A 21,401-nucleotide genomic window follows, 5' to 3' on the forward strand; every position below is an offset into this window, starting at 1 on the left:
AGATATGGAAGTATTTCTTGATTTTTATCTTATTGGGAGACTATAGCACTGTTTCTTTAGAAACTAGTAGTTATGAACTTGACTATCAGCTTCTTCCAGGGCTGTAAGCCGGTGGCAGGGTAATAAATGAGTCAATAGGAGAGATAGGATTTTTTAACCCAGCTAATCTTATCCAGTACCTATTAATATTTATGATTGCCTTCTGGAAGACGGCTTTACGTATCTGTAGCCAAAATCTTGGTGCTTTAAGGTAAAATCAGAAAATTATTTGAAGGCATGAAATTGTTGCTTCTGTGTGTAAATTTTTAATTGATGAAAAAGGCCATCTTGTGATATGTGCAGTAATCCAGATAGATCTATTGGCATGTCTTTTTAAACTAAGGCACTGCCTTTTAAACAGAAATAATTTATTTTAAAACCTATTTGAAATCTTACTTTGTAATTTTTAAAATGAGAAATCAGTAAGAAAAACGGCTGAAAACTGTTTTTTTACTGTTCTGCACTTCAAGGGTTGGTGAAATCATTAGCACTTAAGCCAGTGCAAGGAATGCACCTCCCTACACAGTGCAGGGATTAGTATTGTCATCAGCTTCTGCAAGAGAAATACGAAACTTTTGAGTGCCTGAACTCAGGTCCTGACAGGTAAATAGTCTTTTAATTTATCATTAATAGTTGATGCTTGGGCATAATCACATAGAGAATGATCACTTGAAAGTTTTGTACCAACTTTTCCCTTAGTATACTCTGTCAGGTATGTGTTTGTAGAATTAGCTATGTAAGAAAAAGCTTTTCCGTTGGTTACATATCACGCAAAGTTCTATTATATAGTTTCAGATCCACCAGCATCACTTTGGTTTAGCCATATAAAGCATGTAAATTTTAACACATTTATTCTTGAAGTAGAATTGTGTATTTCAGTATGACGCATATGTGCATGTGTATTTCATGAAAGGATAAAACAAACAAATATTGCCAAATATTAATTTTGAGTAAAACTATTCAAAAAGAAGATTCCTCGCATTTGATTATAAGCTTTTATACAATTATTAGTAACCTTTATTCTTCCATACAATTATGTGTGGGTTAGTAAAAACATTAATATACCACTTTCTCTTTGTGATAGAATTGTTTATGGCATTGTTCTGAAAATACATATGTGACTAATTAAGTGCTAGCTCTCAAATCGGGAAGAGTGAAAGAAGGGAAGGTACCTTTTCCAGTACAAATGTACTAAAATATGATACCACTATTCATATGAAAATTTTTAAAGAAATCTGAATATAACTTTAGTTATACTAATAACAATATAGGGTAGGGCCTAAAACCAATTCATTCAACAAACTTGAATGAATTGGGCTGGATGTAGGAAGATAAGAAATCGGGGCAGAGGCTGAACCGAAGAGTCTATATCTCACATAAATATATTAACATTTTAAACAACTTTTCTGGCCAAACAGAACATTTTTGTGGGTCAGAATGCTGTTGATTTTGCAACCTCTGAAGAGGGATTTCAGGGAACTCTGGTGTGTTGTGCATATTCTTTATCACTTGGACATGAAGATAAGACTTGAGCATAGATGTATCATTAAAAAGAGGAAAATCCCTTATTAGATTCTTCTTGGTTCTTAATTGAAACTGATACAAATTATGTATAATATGCTATTACTATTAAATATGTTAAGCAAATAGTTTTAGTTTGCGATATGAGTTCCATGGTATGTATTTTTAAAAAATTCAAAATGTAACATAACATCTTTTTTTAGGTAGCTTTTAGAGTTTTTGAACACTAAAATGGCATTATTTTTGAGAACTTGTTTTTATTTTGTCTTTTTTTTATTTGGGGACTTCCGTTATAGCTCAGTTGGTAAAGAATCTGCCTGCAGTGCAGGAGGCCTGGGTTCAGTTCCTGGGTTGGGAAGATCCCCTGGAGAAGGAAATGACAACCTATTCCAGTATTCTTGCCTGGAGAATCCCATGGGCAGAGGAGACTGTCCATGGGGTCACAAGAGTCGGACCTGACTTAGCGACTAAACCACCACCACTTGTTTATTTGCTATTGTTTTTTCTGGACTGCACCACTCTACTTATGGGATCTTATTTTCCAAACCAGGATTGAACCTGGGGTCGTGGCAGTGAAAGTGCCAAACCCTAGCCACTGGATAGCCAGGGAGCTCCCAAGTTTTGGAAATTTTGAACATAAAGTCTATTATGTGCTGTTACTCTTCTGAAGAATAGATAAATTATTGCATAAGCTTGCCATAGTGTCCAGGCTACATTAAGGAACCAAATATTTTCCTGGTTCTCTGGTAACTATCAGGGCAGCTTGTTTTCAGAATTAAATGTTGATTTTATTTTTTAAATTAAAAAGCTTTCGTTTTTAGAGTTTTAAATTTAGTGCAAAATTGATGAGGAAGTACAGAGATTTCTCTCGTACCCATACGTACAGCCTCTCCCACTATCAACATCCCAAACCATAGTGGTACATTTGTTACAGTAAATGAGCCTACATTGATGTCATTCTCACCTAAAGTCCATAGTTTAGAGTTCACTCTTGCTGTTACACATTCCATGGGTTTTGACAAATATGTAATGACGTGTATCTGCCACTGCCATTATAGTATTGTACAGAATCTTTTCACTACTCTAAAAATCTTCCTGTGCTCTGCCTATTTACTTATCTTTCTCCCTGGCAACCACTAATCTTTTTGCCATAGTTTTGTCTTTGCCAGTTTGTCGTTAGTTGGAGTCACACAGTATGTTGCCTTTTCAGGTTGGCTTTTTTCATATAGTAATAAGCATTTTTCCATGTCTTTTCATTGTTTGGTAGCGCCTTTCTTTTTATCTCTGAGTACTGTTCCCTTGTCTGTACATAAGTTTATTTATCCATTCACCTGCTGAAGGTCTTCTTGGTTGCTTCCAAGTTTTGACAGTTATGAATAAGGGTTCTTTCTGTAGAGGACATAAGATTTGAACTCCTTTCACTAGATACAAAGGAGCATGATTGCTGGATCCTATGATAAGAGTGTGTTTAGTTTTGTCAGAAATTGCCAAAATGTCCTCCAAAGGACTCTTATCATTTTGGATTCCAACCAGCAATAAATTAGAGTTCCTGTTGCTCCTCATACTCCCCAGCATTTGTTGTTGTGTTTTGGATTTTAGCTATTCTATAGATGTGTAGTGGTGTGGCATTATTTTAATTTACAGGACCGTAATGATTTCTTGCCATCAAAATATCTTCTTTGGTGGGTATGTTCAGGTCTTTTGCACAACATTAGTTGCATTCATGCGTGCTCAGTCTTGTCTGACTCTTTGCAACCCCATGGACTATAGCCTGCCAGGCTCCTCTGTCCATGGAATTTTCCAGGCAAGAACACTGGAGTGGGTTGCCATTTCCTTTTCCAGGCGATCTTTCCAACCCAGGGATCGAATTCTGTGTCTCTTCCGTCTCCTGCATTGGCAGGCGGATTCTTTACTACTGAGCCACCTGGAAAGCCTGGCACAATATTAGTTGGAAAAAGAACAATAGAACAATATTAGCTGGATTGTTCTTTTTCTTATTGTTGAGTTTTAAGGATTGTTTGTACATTTATTTGACTCCATAGGGTCTTATTTGTGGTGCACACGTTCTTTGTTGCAGCATGCAGGCTTCTCTAACTGGTTTGTGGTGCACAGGCTCTAGAGTGCAGGCTCTGTAGTTGCGGTGCACAGGCTTACTTGCCCTGCAGCATGTGGGATCTTAGTTCCTGGACTGAGGATCAGACCCGTGTCCCGTACATTGGAAGGGAGATTCTTAACCACTGGACCACCAGGAAAGTTCCTGAAGCTTTTAATTTTAATGAAGTCCAGGTTATTTACTTCTTTCATGGATTGTGTCTTTGGTGGTGTTGTATGTGAAAAGTCTTCACCATACCCAAGGTCAATTAAATTTTCTTGTATGTTATCTTCCAAGAATTTTATAGCTTTGTATTTTACACTTTGGTCATTGATCAGTCCCTCCCTCAGTTATGTCCAGCTCTTTGCTACTCCATGGACTGCAGCACGCCAGGCTTCCCTGTCCTTCACCATCTGGAGCTTGCTCAAACTCATGTCCATTGAGTCAGGGATGCCATCCAACCATCTCGTCATCTGTCATTCCTTTCTGCTCCTGCCTTCAGTCTTTCCCAGTATCAGGGTCTTTTCTAATGAGTCAGCTTTTCTCATCAAGTGGCCAAAGTATTGGAACTTCAGCTTCAGCATCAGTCCTTCTAATGAATATTTAGGACTGATTTCCTTTAGGATTATACCACAGTTCAAAAGCATCGATTCTTCAGTGTTCAGCCTTCTTTATGGTCCCACACTCACATCCATACATAACTACTGGAAAAACCATAGCTTTCACTAGACGGATTTTGTCGGCAAAGTAATATCTCTGCTTTTTAATACATTGTCTAGGTTTGTCATATCTTTTCTTCCAAGGAGCAAGCATCTTTTAATTTCATGGCTGCAGTCATCATCTGCAATGATTTTGAAGCCCAAGAAAATAAAGTCTGTCACTTTTTCCATTGTTGTCCCTTCTATTTGCCATGTAGTGATGGGACCGGATGCTATGATCTTAGTTTTTTGAGTGTTGAGTTTTAAGCCAGCTTTTTTCACTCTCCTCTTTCACCTTCATCAAGAAACTCTTTAGTTCCTCTTTGCTTTCTGCCATAAGGGTGGTGTCATCTGCATATCTGAGGTTACTGATATTTCTCCCAGCAATCTTGATTCCAGCTTGTGCTTCATCCAGCCCGGCATTTCGCGTTATGAACTCTGCATATAAGTTAAATAAGCAGGGTGACAATACACAGCCTTGACGTACTCCTTTCCCAATTTGGAACCAGTCTGTTGTTCCATTTCTGGTTCTAGCTGTTGCTTCTTGACCTGCATACAGGTTTCTCAGGAGGTAGGTAAGGTGGTCTGGCATTCCCATCTCTTTAAGAGTTTTCTTAGGACTGTAATCTATTTTGAGTAAATTTTTGTAAAACAGGTAAGATCTGCCTGGATTATTATTATTTTTGCATTTGGGTGTTCAGTTTCCAACACCATATATTGAAAAGATACATCCATTGTATTACTTTTGCTCCTTTTTCAAGATCAGTTGACTGTATTTATGTGGGTCTGTTTCTAGGCTGTCTGTTCTTTTTCATTTATCTGTTTTTCTCTTACTTCTCCAATGCCACATCATCTTTATTATTTTTAAGTCTTGAATGAAGTTGGGTAGTGTCAGTCCTCTGACTTTGTTCTTCTCCTTCTGTATTGAGTTGGACATTCTGGATTGTTTGCTTCTCCATATAAACTCTAGAGTCAATTTAAAAATATCCACAAAATAACTTTCTAGGATTTTGATTGGAATTGGTATTGAGTCTGTAGTTCAGGTTGGGAAGAACAGATAGCTTGACAATATTGGGTCTTCTTATCCATGAACATGGAATATCTTTTTCTTCTTTTACTCCTTTAGTGTCTTTCATCAGAGTTTTGTAGTTTTCTTTGTATGAATCTTATACATAGTTTGTTAGATTTATACCTAAGTATTTCATTTTGTGGGGTGATAATGTAAATTATACTTTTTTTAAAATTTCAGATACTACTTATTCATTGCTGGTATATGGGAAAGCAGTTGACTTTAGTGTGTTAACCTTGTATCCTGCATCCTTGCTTTAATGGCTTATTAGTTGCAAGTGTTTTTTGTTGATTCCTTTGAATTTTCTATATGACCATATCATTTGTGAACAAAGATAATTTTATTTCTACCTTTCCAGTATGTATACTTTTTCCTTTTCTTGTCTTAATTGTATTAGCTAGAACTTCCAGTATGATTTTGAAAAGCAGAGGTGAGAGGAGCCATCCTTGCTCGTTCTTCATCTTAGCTGGAAAACTCAGAGTTTCTCATTAAGTATGTTAGCTGTATGGTGTTTGTAGATATTCCTTATCAAGTTAAAGATGTTCATCTTCATTTCTAGTTTGTTGATTGTTTTTATTATGAAAGAGCGTTGTATTTTGTCAAATGTTTTTTGTGCATCTATTCATTTGGTTATGTGGTTTTTCTTTAGCCTAACTGTGATGGAGTACATTAATTGATTTTTAAACATTGAAACAGCCTTGCATACTAGGTTAAATTCCACTTGGTCATGGTACATAATTATTTTTATAATTTTTTTTTTCAAATTTAAACTTTTTATTTAGTATTGGAGTATAGCTGATTAACAATATAATGGTAGTTTCAGGTGAACAGTGAAAGGATACAGCCATACATATACATATACATTGTTGGATTTTATTCACTAATATTTTGTTGAGAATTTTTGCATCTGTGTCTCTAAGAGATTTTGGTCTATAATATTCTTGTAATGTCTTTGTCTGGTTTTGATAGTGAGGTAATGACTAGTCTCATAGAATGAGTTTGGAAATATTCCCTCTGCCTCTGTCTTCTGTAAGAGATTGTAGAAAATGGATCAAGCCCATGTCCCTTGCACTGGCCGGTGGATTCTTAACCATTGACCACTACAGAAGTCCTGCCTTTTTATGGTTTGAATTGAACATTTTGTATGATGCCACTTTCTCTCCTTTTTTAGCATATCAGTTATACTTAAAAAAATTTTTTTAGTGATTGCCTTAGAGTTTGCAGTACACATTTACTTCTAATCTAGTCCACTTTCAAATAAAAAGATAATATTTCACAGGTAATGTGAGTACCTTATAATAATATATTCCTAATTCTTCTTTCCCATTCCTTGTATCATTGATGTCATTCATTTCACTTATGCATACGCTTCCACACAGAAGCCAACATAGTCAAATACATTGCTGCTATTAGTATTTTGAACAAATGATTATCTTTTAGATGAATTAGGAATAAGAGAAACATTTTTATTTTACTCTTATTTATTCATTCTTTGATGCTCTTCCTTTCTTACGTAAATCTGAGTTTTTGGCTTACATAATTCTCCTTCTCTTTAAAGAACTTTTAACATTTCTTGGAAAGTATGTGTACTGGCAACAGATTCCCTCAATTTTTGTTTGAAAAAGTCTATTTCTTTTCACTTAAAAAGACTTTTTTTTTTAAGAGCAGTTTAGATTCACGAAAAGATTGAAAGATTTTCCTACAGTTTGAAGGACGATTTTGAAAGGTCCAGGATTTTAGGTTAGTAGTTTTTCTCTCTCAACACTTTAAAGACTTCATTCTATTCTTTTCTTGCTAGTATAATTTCTGAGAAGTCGAATGTAATTCTTATCTTTGGTTCTCTATACTTAAGGTATTTTTTCCCTCTAGCATCTTTCAAGATTTTTTTTTTCTCTAGCTTTTATTTTCTATATTTTGACTCTGATATGGCTAAGTGTAGTTGGTTTTTTTTTCCTCCCCTCTTCTTTCCACCCCCTGCCACCTCCCCATTATTCTCTCGATCTTTTCTGTTTCCTGGATCTGTGGTTTGGTTTCTGACATTAATTTAGAGAAATTATTACTCTTTATTGCTGTAAATACTGTTTCTTTCTTTTTTAAAAAATACTTATTTATTTGGCTGCATCAGGTCTTAGTTGTAGCACACAGGATCTTTCCTTACAGCATAAGGGCTCTTTGTTGTGGTGCTCGAGCTTAGTTGCCCCTTTTCCAACCAGGGCTCAAACCCATGTCTCCTGCATTGGAAGGTAGATTCTTAACCATTGGACCACCAGGGAAGCCCCTGCTTCTGTTTCTTCTTCTTGTCTTTCTGGTATTCCTTTTGTATGTACTTAATGCCTTTTGTCAATGGCACCCCACTCCAGTACTCTTGCCTAGAAAATCCCATGGATGGAGGAGCCTAGTAGGCTGTGGCCCATGGGATCACAAAGAGTCGGACACGACTGAGCGACTTCATTTTGACTTTTCAGTTTCATGCATTGGAGAAGGAAATGGCAACCCACTCCAGTGTTCTTGCCTGGAGAATCCCAGGGACGGGGGAGCCTGGTTGGCTGCCGTCTATGGAGTCGCACAGAGTCTAACACGACTGAAGCGACTTAGCAGCAGCAGCAATGCCTTTTGTACTTTTTTCACAGTTCTTGGATATTTTGTTCTGTTTTGTTTTTGCTTTTTTCTTATTTTTTGTCTTCTCAGTTTTGGAAGTTTCTAGTGTCATATCCTCAAGCTCAGAGATTCCTTTCTCAGCTGTGTCTAATTGTGAGCCCACCAAAGACATTATTTCTGTTAGTGTTTTTGATCTCTAGCATTTCTATTTCTTTAGAACTTCCATCTCCCTGCTTGTGTTATCCATCATTAGATGTTATTGTTGTTGTTCAGTTGCTAAGTTGTGTTCGACTCCTTGCAACCCCCTGGACTGCAGCATAACAGGCTTCCCTGTCCTTTACTCTCTCCCAGAGTTTGTTCAAATTCATGTCCATTGAGTCGGTGATATCTTCCAACCATCTCATCCTTTGTCGCCCTCTTCTCCTCCTGCATTCAATCTTTCCCAGCGTCAGGGTCTTTTTCAGTGAGTAGGCTCTTTGCATCAGGTAGTCAAAGTGTTGGAGCTTCAATTTTTAGAAAGGTTACTGATCTGATAATTCTAACATTTGTGCCATATCCTCCCATATCTGATTCTGGTTTTGATTCTTGTTCAGTCTCTTTAAATAGTGTTTTCTGCCTTTTAGTATCCCTTGCAATTTTTTGGTGAAAGGTAGACATGACGTCCTGGGTAAAAGGAACTGTGATAAATAGACCTTTAATAATGCAGTGATGAGGTAAGAGCAGAGGAGAAACATTCTTTAGTCCTATGATTAAATCTTACTCTTTTGGTGAGCTAGTACTCCCGGGCAGAGCTTCACTGGTGCTTCTCAAGTTTTCTTACCCGCTTAGGTGGGACAGGATGACTGGAAGGGCTGGAGTTAGGCATTTCCCTTAGGTTAGGCTCTGATAAAACCCTAGCAGGTTAAGTTCTGGATAAAACAGTTTCTCCTGAGAGCAGGTTTTGTTAAGAAGAACCAGAGTATGCCAGCATATTTCAGAATGGTTTCTTTTACCCTCCCCTTGCCAAAAGCTTGAGGGGATTTTTCCCTGATATTCACTTTTAGGACCTTGTATAGCTCCTAGAGGTAAGACTCACAAAAGCGTGAAGGTCCCCCTATGACGAGGTCTTCCTGGAATTTTAAACTCTCAAACTTTTTCACACTGAGCCTCCAGCACTTCCTCAGTTACAGTTCAGGTTTTCCTCCCCCAGCACTGGTTGCCAGAGGTGATTTCTTCTTTTGGGTTTCTGCACTGATAAGTTGTGATTTTCTGCCTGTCTCCAATTTTTCAGCAGTGGTTTACTATTTGTCCTCACTTCTCTGGTGGATCTGAGGAGAATTGGTGATCTCCAGTTTCTCCAGCTTTTTACTTGTGGTCTTAGGATGGGATGTCAGCTTCTAAGATGTTTACATGTGTGACCAGATATCAGAAATCCTCTTGGTGATTTTATTTCCAACATAAAAGGTTGTTATTTTTAAGATGTAAAAGCAATCTGTGCCGTTTGTGGACATATGCTTTCATTGCTCTTGGGTAAATACCTGTAAATAAAATGGCTGCATCATATGGTAAATGGAGAATTTTAAAAGAAACTGCCAGTTTTCTAAAATCTCTGTACCATTTTATATTCCCATCAACTGTGTGAGAGTTCCAGTTGCTCCATATCCTTACTAACATTTGTTATATTTCATCTTTTCAATTTTAGCTATTCCAGTGGTTGTGTAGTAGTGTCTTATTGTGGTTTTAATTAATATTTCCCTAATGGCTATTGATGTAAAGTCCTTATTTGCCATTTGTATTATCTTCCCTTGATGAAGTGTCTGTTCATACCTTTTGCCAACTGGAGGAAGTTGTTTATCTTCTAAGTGAATTTTAAGAGTTTTCATATATTCCAGGTTTAAGTCTTTGGTGGATATATGTTTTGCATACTCTCCCAGTCTGTGGCTTGCCTTTTTTTAAAAAAAAAAAAAATTAATTTATTTATTTATGGCTGCACTAGGTCTTTGTTGCTATGTGTAGCTGTATCTGGTTGCAGAGATCAGGGACTACTCTCTAGCTGTGGTGCACGGGTCTCTCATTGTGGTGGCTTCTCTTGTTGCAGAGCACAACCTCTAGGCTCATGGGCTTCAGTAGTTGCAGCACAGGGGCTCATTAGTTGTGGCTCGCAGACCCTAGAGCGTGCAGGTTTCAGAAGTTGTGGCTTAGTTGCTCTATGGCATGTGAAATCTTCCCGGACCAGGGATTGAACCCATGTCCCCTTCATCGGCAGGAGGATTCTTATCCACCGCTCCACCAGGAAAGTTCTGTGATTTGCCTTTTTATTTTTTGAAGAGCATAAGTTTTAAATTTCAATGGATTCCAGTTTGTTGAATTTTTCTTTTACAGTGTATGGCTTTTTTAATGACTTACTTAAGATGTTGCAGAATTCAAGGACATTATGATTATCTTCTAGAAGTTTTATAACTTTAACTTTTACATTTAGATATTTTGATCCATTTTGAGTTAAAAATTTTGTTTACGTAATGAGATAAGGGTAAAGGTTCTATTTTTAATTAATTGATTAGTTATTGGTATATGGGTGTCTACTTTTTTTTAGCAATATTTATTATAGAGGTTATTTGTTCCCCCTTGAATTTCTAGACTCTTTCTGTTGTATTTTGAGTCTTGAAATCAGGTAGTGTGAGGGCTCCATACTTGTTCTTTTTAAAATTATTTTGGTCCCTTTAATTTTCATTTTAAAATCTGCTTGTCAATTTCTATAGAAAAGCCTAATGATGTTGTTATAGGAATTGCATTGACTCCATTGGGGAGAGCAATATTGAGGTTTACCATTCATGAAGAACATACATTTCTCCCTTTATTTAGATCTTCCTTAGTTTCTCTCAGCAGATTTTAACTTGTTCTAGAGAGGAATTTTCTTTTCTTCTGCAGACAGAATACAGCTAGGTCATCTTTTTTAAAAAATTGTGGTAAAATTCACAAAACAAAATTTATCGTCTTAACCATTTATAAACGTAGAGTTCATTGGTACATGTTTACCTTGTAGAACCATCATTCCTACTATCCATCTCCACGATTCTGTCTTGCAAAACCAAAACTCAGTGCACATTGAATAATAACACCCATTTCCCCTATCCCTCAGCCTCTGGCAACTACGATTATACTTTCTGTCTATGAATTTGACTACTCTAGGTACTTTATATAAGTGGAATCTTCCAGCATTTGTCATTTCATGACCAACTTAACTTCAGTAACGTCTCTAAGGTTCATCCATGTTGCGGCGTGTTTCGTTTTAAAGGAAATGTAGTTTGTATACTTTATCAATAGACACTTGGTTTGTCTCCAACTTTTACCTATTGTGTATAATGCTGATATGAACATAAGTGTATAAATATCTCTTTCAGACTCTGTTTTAATTCTTTTGGATATATACTCCAAAATGAATGGCTTGATCATATGCTGATTCTATTTTTACTTTTTTTACCATACTGTTTTCTGTACAGGCTGTACCATTTTTCATTCCCACTGATAGTACACAAGGGTTCCAATTACTCCATACCCTTGCTAGCATGTATTATTTTCTTTTTTTGGTAATAACCATCCTAATAGGTCTGAAGTGGTAACTCATTGTGGTTTTGACTTGTATTCCCTTAATGATTAGTCATACTAAGTATCTTTTCATTCACTTATTGGCCAGTTGTGTATCTTGGAGAAATGTCTGTTTAAGTTCTTTGCCATTTTGGATTGTTTGTTTGTTGTAGAGTGTAGGAGTTCTTCATATACTCTGAATATTAACCCCTTGTCAGATATATTATGCAGATACTTTCTTTCATTCTGTAGGTTGGCTTTTCACTTGGTTGATTGTGTATTTTTGTTGTTTGTTTGGCCCCACTGCATGGCTTTTGGGATCTTAGTTCCCTGACCAGGGATTGAACCTGGCTTTCAGCAGTCCTAACCACTGGAATTCTCTGTGTCCTTTGATGCACAAAAGTTTACCATTCATGAAGAATATACATTAAATTTTGATGATATCTAATTTGTCTATTTTTCCTTTTGCTGCCTGTGCTTTTGGAATTATTGCCAAATCCAATGTCATGAAACTTTTCTCTTTTATTTTCTTCTAAGAGTTTTATAGTGTTAGTTCCACATTTAGGTCCATTTTATAGCATTAATTCCCACATTTTGATTCATTTTTGTATATGGTATAAAGGATCTAACTTCGTTCTTTTGCATATGGATATCTGGTTTCCCAAATACTATTTTTTGAAGACTGCCCTGAGATCCAACCAGTCCATCCTAAAGGAGACCAGTCCTGGGTGTTCATTGGAAGGACGGATGTTGAAGCTGAAACTTCAATACTTTGGCCACCTGATGCGAAGAACTGACTCACTTGAAAAGACCCTGATGCTGGGAAAGATTGAGGGCAGGAGGAGAAGGGGACAACAGAGGATGAGTTGGTTGGATGGCATCACCGACACAATGGACATGGGTTTGGGTGGACTCCAGGAGTTGGTGATGGACAGGGAGGCCTGGCATGCTGTGGTTCATGGGGCTGCAGAGTCACACATGACTGAGCAACTGAACTGAACTTTCCCCATTGAATGAATGAATGGTCTCAGCACTCTTGTTGAAAATTGTTTCTGCACGTCGAAGAGTTTATTTCTGGGCTCTTCATTCTATTCCGTTGGTCTGTATGTCTGTCTTAATGCCAGTACCACACTTTTTGGCATTAACACTAGCTTTATTAGGGACTTCCTTGTAGCTCAAATGGTAAAGAATCTGCCTGTGATGCAGGAGACCAGGGTTTGATCCCTGCCTCAGGAAGATCCTCTGGAGAAGGGAATGGCAATCCACTCCAGTATTCTTGCCTGGAGAATTCCATGGACAGAGAAGCCTGGCAGGCTGCAGTTTGTGGGGGTCACAAAGAGTCAGACTTGTAGCTTTATTATCAGGAAATGTGAGACTTCCAAATTTGTTCTTTTTTCAAGATTGTTTTGGCTCTCTAGGGTTCTTCGAGATTCTGTATGAATTTTGGGGTGGGTTTTTAAGTTGCTGTAAAAAATGCTGTTGGGCATTTGAGAGGGATTGCACTAATCTATATTTTAGGAATCAGTGAACTAAAATGAATGGAAATGGATTATTTTAATTCAGATGACCATTGTATCTACTGCTGTGGGCAAAAATGCCTTAGAAGAAATGGAGTAGCCCTCATAGTCAACAAAAGAGTCTGAAATGCAGTACTCGGGTGCAGTCTCAAAAATGACAGCATTATCTCAGTTTGTTTCCAAGGCAAACCATTCAATATCACAGTAATCCAAGTCTATGTCCCAACCACTAATGCTGAAAAGCTGAAATTGAACTGTTCTGTGAAGACCTACAGAACCTTCTAGAGTGAACACCAAAAAAATGTCCTTTTCATCATAGGGGACTAGAATGCAAAAATAGAAAGTCAAGAGCTACCTGGAATTACAGGCAAATTTGGCCTTGGAGTACAAAGTCTGGAGAGGGGAAAAGCAGGCTTACTTAGTACTGTATACTTACTGCAAAATTCAGATTTAAATTGAAGAAAGTAGGGAAAACCACTAGGCTATTCAGTTATGACTTAAGTCCCTTACATTTATACAATGGAAGGGACAAATAGATTCAAAGGATTAGATCTGATAGAGTGTCTAAATAAATATGGACAGAGGTTTGTAACGTTTTACAGGAGGTGGTGATCAAAACAATCCACACAAAAAGGAAATGCAAAAAGGCAAAATGATTGTCTGAGGAGGCCTTACAAGTAGCTGAGAAAAGAAGAGAAACAAAAGGCAAAGAAGAAAGGGAAATATATGCCCATCTGAATGCAGAGTTCCAGAGAATAGCAAGGAGAGATAAGAAAGCCTTCCTCAGTGAACAATGCAAAGCAACAGAAGAAAGCAATAGAATGGGAAAGACTAGAGGTTGTTGAAATATTAGAGATACCAAGGGAACATTTCATGCAAAGATGGGCATAAGAAAGGACAGAAACGATATGGAACTAACAGAAGCAGAAGAGATTAAGAAGAGGTGGCAAGAATACACAGAAGAACTATACAAGATCTTAATGACCCGGATAACCACGATGGTGTGATCACTTACGTAGAGCCAGACATCCTGGAGTGTGAAGTCAAGTGGGCCTTAGGAAGCATCACCACGAACAAAGCTAGTGGAGGTGATGGAATTGCAGCTGAACTATTTAAAACCTGAGAGATGATGCTGTGAAAGTGCTGCACTCAATATGCCAGCAAATTTGGAAAACTCAGCAGTAGCCGCAGGACTACAAAAGGTCAGTTTTCATTCCAGTCCCAAAGAAGGGCAATGCCAAAGAATGTTCAAACTACCACATAATTGCACTCATCTCACATGCTAGCAAGATAATGCTCAAAATCCTTCAAGCTAGGCTTCAACAGTACATGAACGGAGAACTTCAAGATGTACAAGCTGGATTTAGAAAAAGCAGAGAAACAAGAGGTCAAATTGCCTACACCCATTGGATCACAGAAAAAGCAAGAGAATTCCAGAAAGAGATCTATTTCTGCTTCATTGACTACACCAAAGCCTTTGACTGTGTGGATCACAACAAACTGGAAAATTCTTCAAGAGATGGGAATACCAGGCCTCCTTACCTGCCTCCTGAGAAACCTCTGTGCAGGTTCAAGAAACAACAGTTAGAACCAGACATGAAACAATGGACTGATTCCAAATTGGGAAAGGAGCACATCAAGGCTGCATATTGTTACCCTGCTTATTTAACTTATATGCAGAGTATATCATGCAAAATGCTGGACTGAATGAAGCTCAATCTGGAATCAAGATTGCAGGGAGAAATATCAATAACCTCAGATATGCAGATGACACCACCCTTATGGCAGAAAGTGAAGAGGAACTAAAGAGCCTCTTGATGAAGGTAAAAGAGGAGAGAGAAAAGGCTGGCTTACAGCCAAGAAAACCAAGATCATGATCCGTTCCCATCACTTCATGGTAAATAGATGAGGAAACAGTGGAAACAGTGACAAGGTTTTTCTTGGGCTCCAAAATCACTGCTTATGGACTATGCCCATGAAATTAAAAGATGGTTGCTCCTTGGAAGAAAAGCTGTGACCAACCGAGACAGCATATTAAAAAGCAGAGACATTACTTTGCCAACAAAGGTCCGTATAATCAAAGCTATAGTTTTTCCAAAAGTCATATATGGATGTGAGAGTTGGACCATAAAGAAGGCTGAGTTCCAAAGAATTGATGTTTTTACCAATATTGTGGTATTGGAGAAATTTCTTGAGAGTCCCTTGGACTGCAAGGAGATCCAACCAGTCAGTCCTAAAGGAAATCAGTCCTGAATTATCATTGGAAGGACTGATGCTGAAGCTGAATCTGTAATACTTTGGCCATCTGATGTGAAGAGGCAACTCTTTCCCTGTTGCTGGGAAAGATTGAAAGCAGAAGAAGGGAACAACAGAGGATGAGATGGTTGGATGGCATCACCGACTTAGTGTACATGAGTTTGAGCAAGCTCCAGGAGATGATGAAGGACAGGGAAGCCTGGCATGTTGGCAGTCCATGGGGTTGCAAAAAGTTGGTCTCGACCGAGTGACTGAACAACAACATAGATTTCCTTTGGTAGTAAAGAATCCGCCTGCAATGTGGGAGACCTTGGTTCGATCCCTGGGTTTGGAAGATCCCCTTAAGGAGGGCGTGACAGTTCACTCCCGTATTATTGCCTCGAGCATCCCCATGGACAGAAGGGCCTGGTGGGCTGAGTTGGACATGACTTAGTGACTAAGCGCAGCACACAGGTTTGTGGCAGTCTTAACAGTATTGTCTTGTAATCCACGAACAGGGGCTTCTCAGGTGGCTCAGTGGTAAAGAATCCATCTGCTAATGCAGGAGGTGTGGGTTCGATCCCTGAGTCAGAAAGATCCCTGGAGAAGGAAGTGGCAACCCACTCCAGTATTCTTGCCTGAAAAATCCCATAGACAGAGGAGCCTGATGGGCCATAGTCTATGGGTTGCAAAGAGTCAGACATGACTGAACGCATGCATACCCACACACGCACACAATCTTTGAACAAAGGATGTCTTTCCATTTATCTTTGTGTTTTTTAAAGTTCTTTGAACATGGTTTTGTAGTTTTTTGTGTACAAGTCTTCCACCTCTTTGGTTAAATTTTTTCGTATTTTGATTTTTTGATGCTATTGCAAGTGGAACAGTTTTATAAGTTTCCTTTTGAGATTGTTTACTCTTAGAGTATAGAAATGCAGCTGATTGTTTTAATTGATTTTTTTATCCTGCAACATTACTGAATTCATTTATTAGTTCTAACGTGTATATGTATATAACCTTTAGGGTTTTCTACATACAACATTATTTCATCTGCAAACAGAGATAATTTTACTTTTTCCTTTCCAATTGAAGGCCTTGTATTTATTTTTGTTGCCTAGTTACTCTAGCTAGAACTTCTAGTCCTGTGTTGAATAGAAGTGGCAAAATCAGGCATCCTTATTCCTCATCTTAGGGGGAGAGCTTTCAGTCTCTCACTAAGCAAGGTCATCTTGGTCCTGTTGAATCTCCCCCCCCTGCCCCCAATTTGCCCTTCTTTCTAGTTTGTAGCCCTGTTAGAGGTTTTTGCTAAGATTTTTCCTTTCTTTCTTGGCCCTGAAATCCAACTTCTAGTTGTCTACCATCATAAAACTACTGTAATATAGGAGGCAGTAAATATCTTGAGGGGAAGTTGAATGAAGAATGTTAGACTTTATCTATTATTCCATTTTTCTGGCCATATGAAGACTGGCTGCTTTGGTAGTCCTGAATTCCAAGTTTTATCTCCTCAGCCTAGTGAAATTGTTGCAAGCTTTATTACTCTGCTTTCTCTGTTGGCCTGTATGTTCTGCTTAGAAGTCAGCAAATGCCAACAAGGGAATAAAGAGCCCGTGAATCTAGAGCTGATCTGTGTGTGACTCACATTCAAACACTTATTTTTAAAAATTCAGTATTTACGGTTATTCTAATACCAGCTAAGCTGCTAAATAGCCAGAGTGGAAGTCTAGATGCATCGTTTTTTTTCCTTTGTACTTCTCTGTTTGTTGTTGTTTCGTTGCTGAGTTGTGTCCAACTCTTGTGACCACATGGACCATAGCCTGCCAGTCTCCTCTGTCTTTGGAATTTTCCAAGCAAAATACTGGAGTGAATTAGATTCATCATTTTAAAATGTGAAATATATTTCCTTATGAAATCTGTAGCAGAAGGTGATATTTTACTTGATTGTGTAAGTTCAGCGGTTTACTGGCCAGATACAGATGATCATTTGGGCTTTCCAGGTAGTACTAAAGGTATTAAAGTCACTAAAGTACTTAAAGTACTAAAGATGCAGGAGACATGAGAGCTGTGAGTTTGACCCCTGGGTCAGGAAGATCCCCCCCAAAAAAGGAAATGGCAAACCCACTCCAATATTCTTGCCTGGAGAATTCCATGGACAGAGGAGCATGGCAGGCTACAGTCCATGGGGTCGCAAAGAGTCGGACACAACTGAGTTGAGGTGTGCATGCGTGCTCACACCCACACACACACACACATGATCATTAGGAAGTGTTTTAAAATGATGGTTTAATGATTCGAAGATTGTTATTAAAGTGTAAAATACGTTCAAAAACATTGCATAGGAACAATTTTTAAAATGAACAATTATAGGTTGTGTTCTTGACATGGTGTTTAATATATTGTTTTGCCTGTCTTTTAATATTACAAAAGAAATACATGCTTGTTGTAATAAAATCCAACAATAGAAAATATGAGATGTGAAAGTCTTCTTCCCTCACTTTATTATACCAGGTGGTACTACCCCACTAGTCTCAGAAGTAACCCTTATTAATAATCTGATGTGAATTCTTTTTTATACATGCAAGTTTTTTCCTGTAGTTACAGAAGTTAGATTATGATATATATGCATAATGTTTTACAACTTGCTTTTTTTTAATTTATTTTTTAATTGAAGGATAATTGCTTAACATAATTTTGCTGTTTTCTCTCAGACCCCAACATGAATTAACCATAGATATACATATGTCCCCTTCCTCTTGAACATCCCTCCCATCTCCCTCTCCACAACTTGCTTTTTTTTTAAGCTAATATGGTATACATCTCTTTTCTTATTTTTGGCTGTGTCGGGTCTTCCTTGTGGCCCTCAGGATCTTTGTTGTGGCATGCGGAATCTTTTATTGAGGCCTCTCTAGTTGTGGCACACAGGTCCCAGAATTCTTAGGCTCTATAGTTGAGGCACACCGTCTCTCTAGTTGTGGCTCATTGGCTTTCTAGTTGCAACTCATGGGCTTTGTTGTCACTTGGCATGTGGAATCATAGTTCCCTGACCAGGTATCAAGCCTGAGCCCTGTGCTTTGGAATCATGGGGTCTTAACCACTGAACTGCCAATGTGCTAAGTCACTTCAGTTGTGTCCAGCTCTTTATGATCCCACGGACTATACCCCACCAGGCTACTGTGGCCATGGATTCTCCAGGCAAGAATACTGGAGTGGGTTGCCATTCCCTTCTCCAGAAGATCTTCCTGACCCAGGGAGTGAACCCTTGTCTCTTAGTTTAGGTCTTTCATATTAGCAGGTGGATTCTTTACCACTAGCACCACAGGGAAGTCCTGTGTTATACTAACTATACTGAGTATGAGATGTCTACTCTTCTATCCTGTCTTCCTTGAAAAGGTGAAAGTGAGATCATTTCAAGTAGAAACTAAAACTTTCTCATACCTTTTAGTCCAGATATATTACCTGTTGATACTTTTTTTATTTTGGCCATGCTACATGGCTTGTGGGATCATAGTTCTCCAACCAGGGATTGAGCCCAGGCCCTCAGCAGTGAAAGCTGAACTCCTGACCACTGAACTGCCAGGGAATTCCCTGCAGATCGTGTTTTGGGTGCTTTGACAACTGTAAGCAATTCAGAGACAGTTTTGGAAAGTATGTTTTTTTTTTTCTCTCCCAATATTTTGCAATTTTCTATTTTAATTGAATTTTACTCTGAAGGTATATCTATTCTAACATTTAAGCACTGGTTCCAAACCTACATTATGTGGCTGCTTTATAAACATTTAGCATTTTTGGTTTATTTGAGTCTTTTTTTCTTTTTCCCCTCTTTGGTCATGCTGTGTGGCTTTTTGGATCTTAGTTCCCCAACTAAGGATCAAACCCAGGCTCACATCAGTGACAGCACCGAGTCCTAACCACTAAACCACCAAGGAATTTCCTATTTAAATCTTGCTGATGTGTAAATAAGTAATTATTTATGTTAATTATGTTAGAGGCACCTGCATACCTTTGATTATTGTGGAACTGCAAGTAATGTGCAGAAAGTTCCCCTCTATCTCTCAGGTTCTGCTTGCTTTTCAGATAAATTAGTTAAGGAAGTTTATTATTTATTTGAAACCTTTCTGTCCCCAGTGTCAAAGTTTTGTTTTGTTTTGTTTTGTTTCTTAAGTGGCCGTTGTGTAGTCTTTCAGGTTTTTATTTAATATTGATTTTTAAGTGGTAAGTGTGAAAGCATGTCTGAAGTATCCTTTATCTACAAGAAACTTAAAAGCAATTGCAAAAAGAATAGAGATAAACAGATGACATATTCTTCAAGAGAACTTATATATGGTATTAACAATAAAATAAAACGTCACATTTTTAATTCCTTATCTTGTTGGGATTTCTGAGTGTATCTGTGAACTGTATTCTGCTTTCTGTACAGAATGGATCTTTTTTTTTTTTTTGGCAGCACCATGGCTTGTGGGATCTCTCAGTTCCTGACCAGGGATTGAAAGCCATGGCAGTGAAAGTGCCAAATCCTAACCACTAGACCACCAGGGAACTCCCAGAATGGATCCATTTTAAAATAAGTAGTCTTCGGGAGTTCCCTAGTAGCCTAGTGGTTGGGATTTCGGGCTTTTACTGATGTGGTCCAGGTTCAGCCCCTGGTAACTGAGAACTCATTTGGGAAACTGAGATCCTACAAGACCTGCTGTGTGGCAAGAAAGTAAACTGGAGTCAGACTGAATAAATCTTAGAAGGAACAAATGATAGCTTTAGCCAACTCTTTTATTCCTTTTTAGTACAAATCAGAGATAAAGAACATGAAGTTTGCAATTGTACATGCTTGAATTTTTTCACTTTCACTTTAATTGGTTTTGAATGATAGTGAAAGACTGATGAGCTGAGAAAAGAAGATAAAATAGCTGAGAAAACAAGAGAGGCCAAAGGCAAAGGAGAAAAGGAAAGATATATCCATCTGAATGCAGAGTTCTAAAGAATAGCAAGGAGAGATAAGAAAGCCTTCCTCAGTGATCAATGCAAAGAAATAGAGGAAAACAATAGAATGGGAAAGACCGGATATCTCTTCAAGAAAATTAGAGATACCAAGGGAACATTTCATGCAAGTTCAGTTCAGTTCAGTCGCTCAGTCGTGTCCCACTCTTTGCAACCCCATGAATCTCAGCATGCGATTCATGTCCATCACCAACTCCTGGAGTTCTGTCAGACTCACGTCCATCGTGTCAGTGATGCCATCTAGTCATCTCATCCTCTGTCATCCCCTTCTCCTCCTGCCCCCAATCCCTCCCAGCATCAGAGTCTTTTCCAATGAGTCAACTCTTTGCATGACGTGGCCAAAGTACTGGAGTTTCAGCTTTAGCATCATTCCTTCCAAAGAACACCCAGGGCTGATCTCCTTCAGAATGGACTGGTTGGATCTCCTTGCAGTCCAAGGGACTCTTAAGAGTCTTCTCCAACACCACAGTTCAAAAGCTTCCAGTCTTCAGCGCTCAGCTTTCTTCACAGTACAACTCTTACATCCATACATGACCCCTGGAAAAACCATAGCCTTGACTAGACGGACCTTTGCTGGCTAAGTAGTGTCTCTGCTTTTCAATATGCTATCTAGGTTGGTCATAACTTTTCTTCCAAGGAGTAAGCATCTTTTAATTTCATAGCTGCAGTCACCATCTGCAGTGATTTTGGAGCCCCCAAAAATAAAGTCTGACACCATTCAATATCACAGTAATCCAAGTCTATGCCCCAACCAGTAACACTGAAGAAGCTGAAGTTGAACGGTTCTATGAAGACCCACGAGACCTTTTAGAACTAACACCCAAAAAAGATGTCCTTTTCATTATAGGGGACTGGAATGCAAAAGTAGGAAGTCAAGAAACGCCTGGAGTAACAGGCAAATTTGGCCTTGGAATACAGAATGAAGCAGGGCAAAGACTAATAGAGTTTTGCCAAGAAAATGCACTGGTTATAGCAAACACCCTCTTCCAACAACACAAGAGAAGACTCTACACATGGACATCACCAGATGGTCAACACCGAAATCAGATTGATTATATTCTTTGCAGCCAAAGACGGAG

The 21,401-nt window shown here is 38.3% G+C and overlaps 1 protein-coding gene across 4 annotated transcripts in view; it reads left to right on the forward strand.

Moving 5' to 3' along the window:
• NPEPPS (aminopeptidase puromycin sensitive) overlaps nucleotides 1–21,401 on the forward strand; it is a 110,309-nt gene that overhangs the window by 15,682 nt on the left and 73,226 nt on the right. For 2 of the 4 annotated variants that reach the window (XM_086358002.1, XM_086358001.1), the window contains exon 3: nucleotides 510–642. The exons of the other annotated variants lie outside the window; for them this stretch is intronic. The gene's annotated coding sequence lies outside the window, so the exon portion shown is untranslated. The remainder of the gene's footprint in view (nucleotides 1–509; nucleotides 643–21,401) is intronic. 4 annotated transcript variants of the gene reach the window in all.

The sequence above is a fragment of the Bos grunniens genome, chromosome 19, assembly GCF_055505025.1.
Source record: "Bos grunniens cultivar Pamir isolate PY7600 chromosome 19, Bosgru_T2T1.0, whole genome shotgun sequence".
Taxonomy (NCBI): domain Eukaryota; kingdom Metazoa; phylum Chordata; class Mammalia; order Artiodactyla; family Bovidae; genus Bos; species Bos grunniens.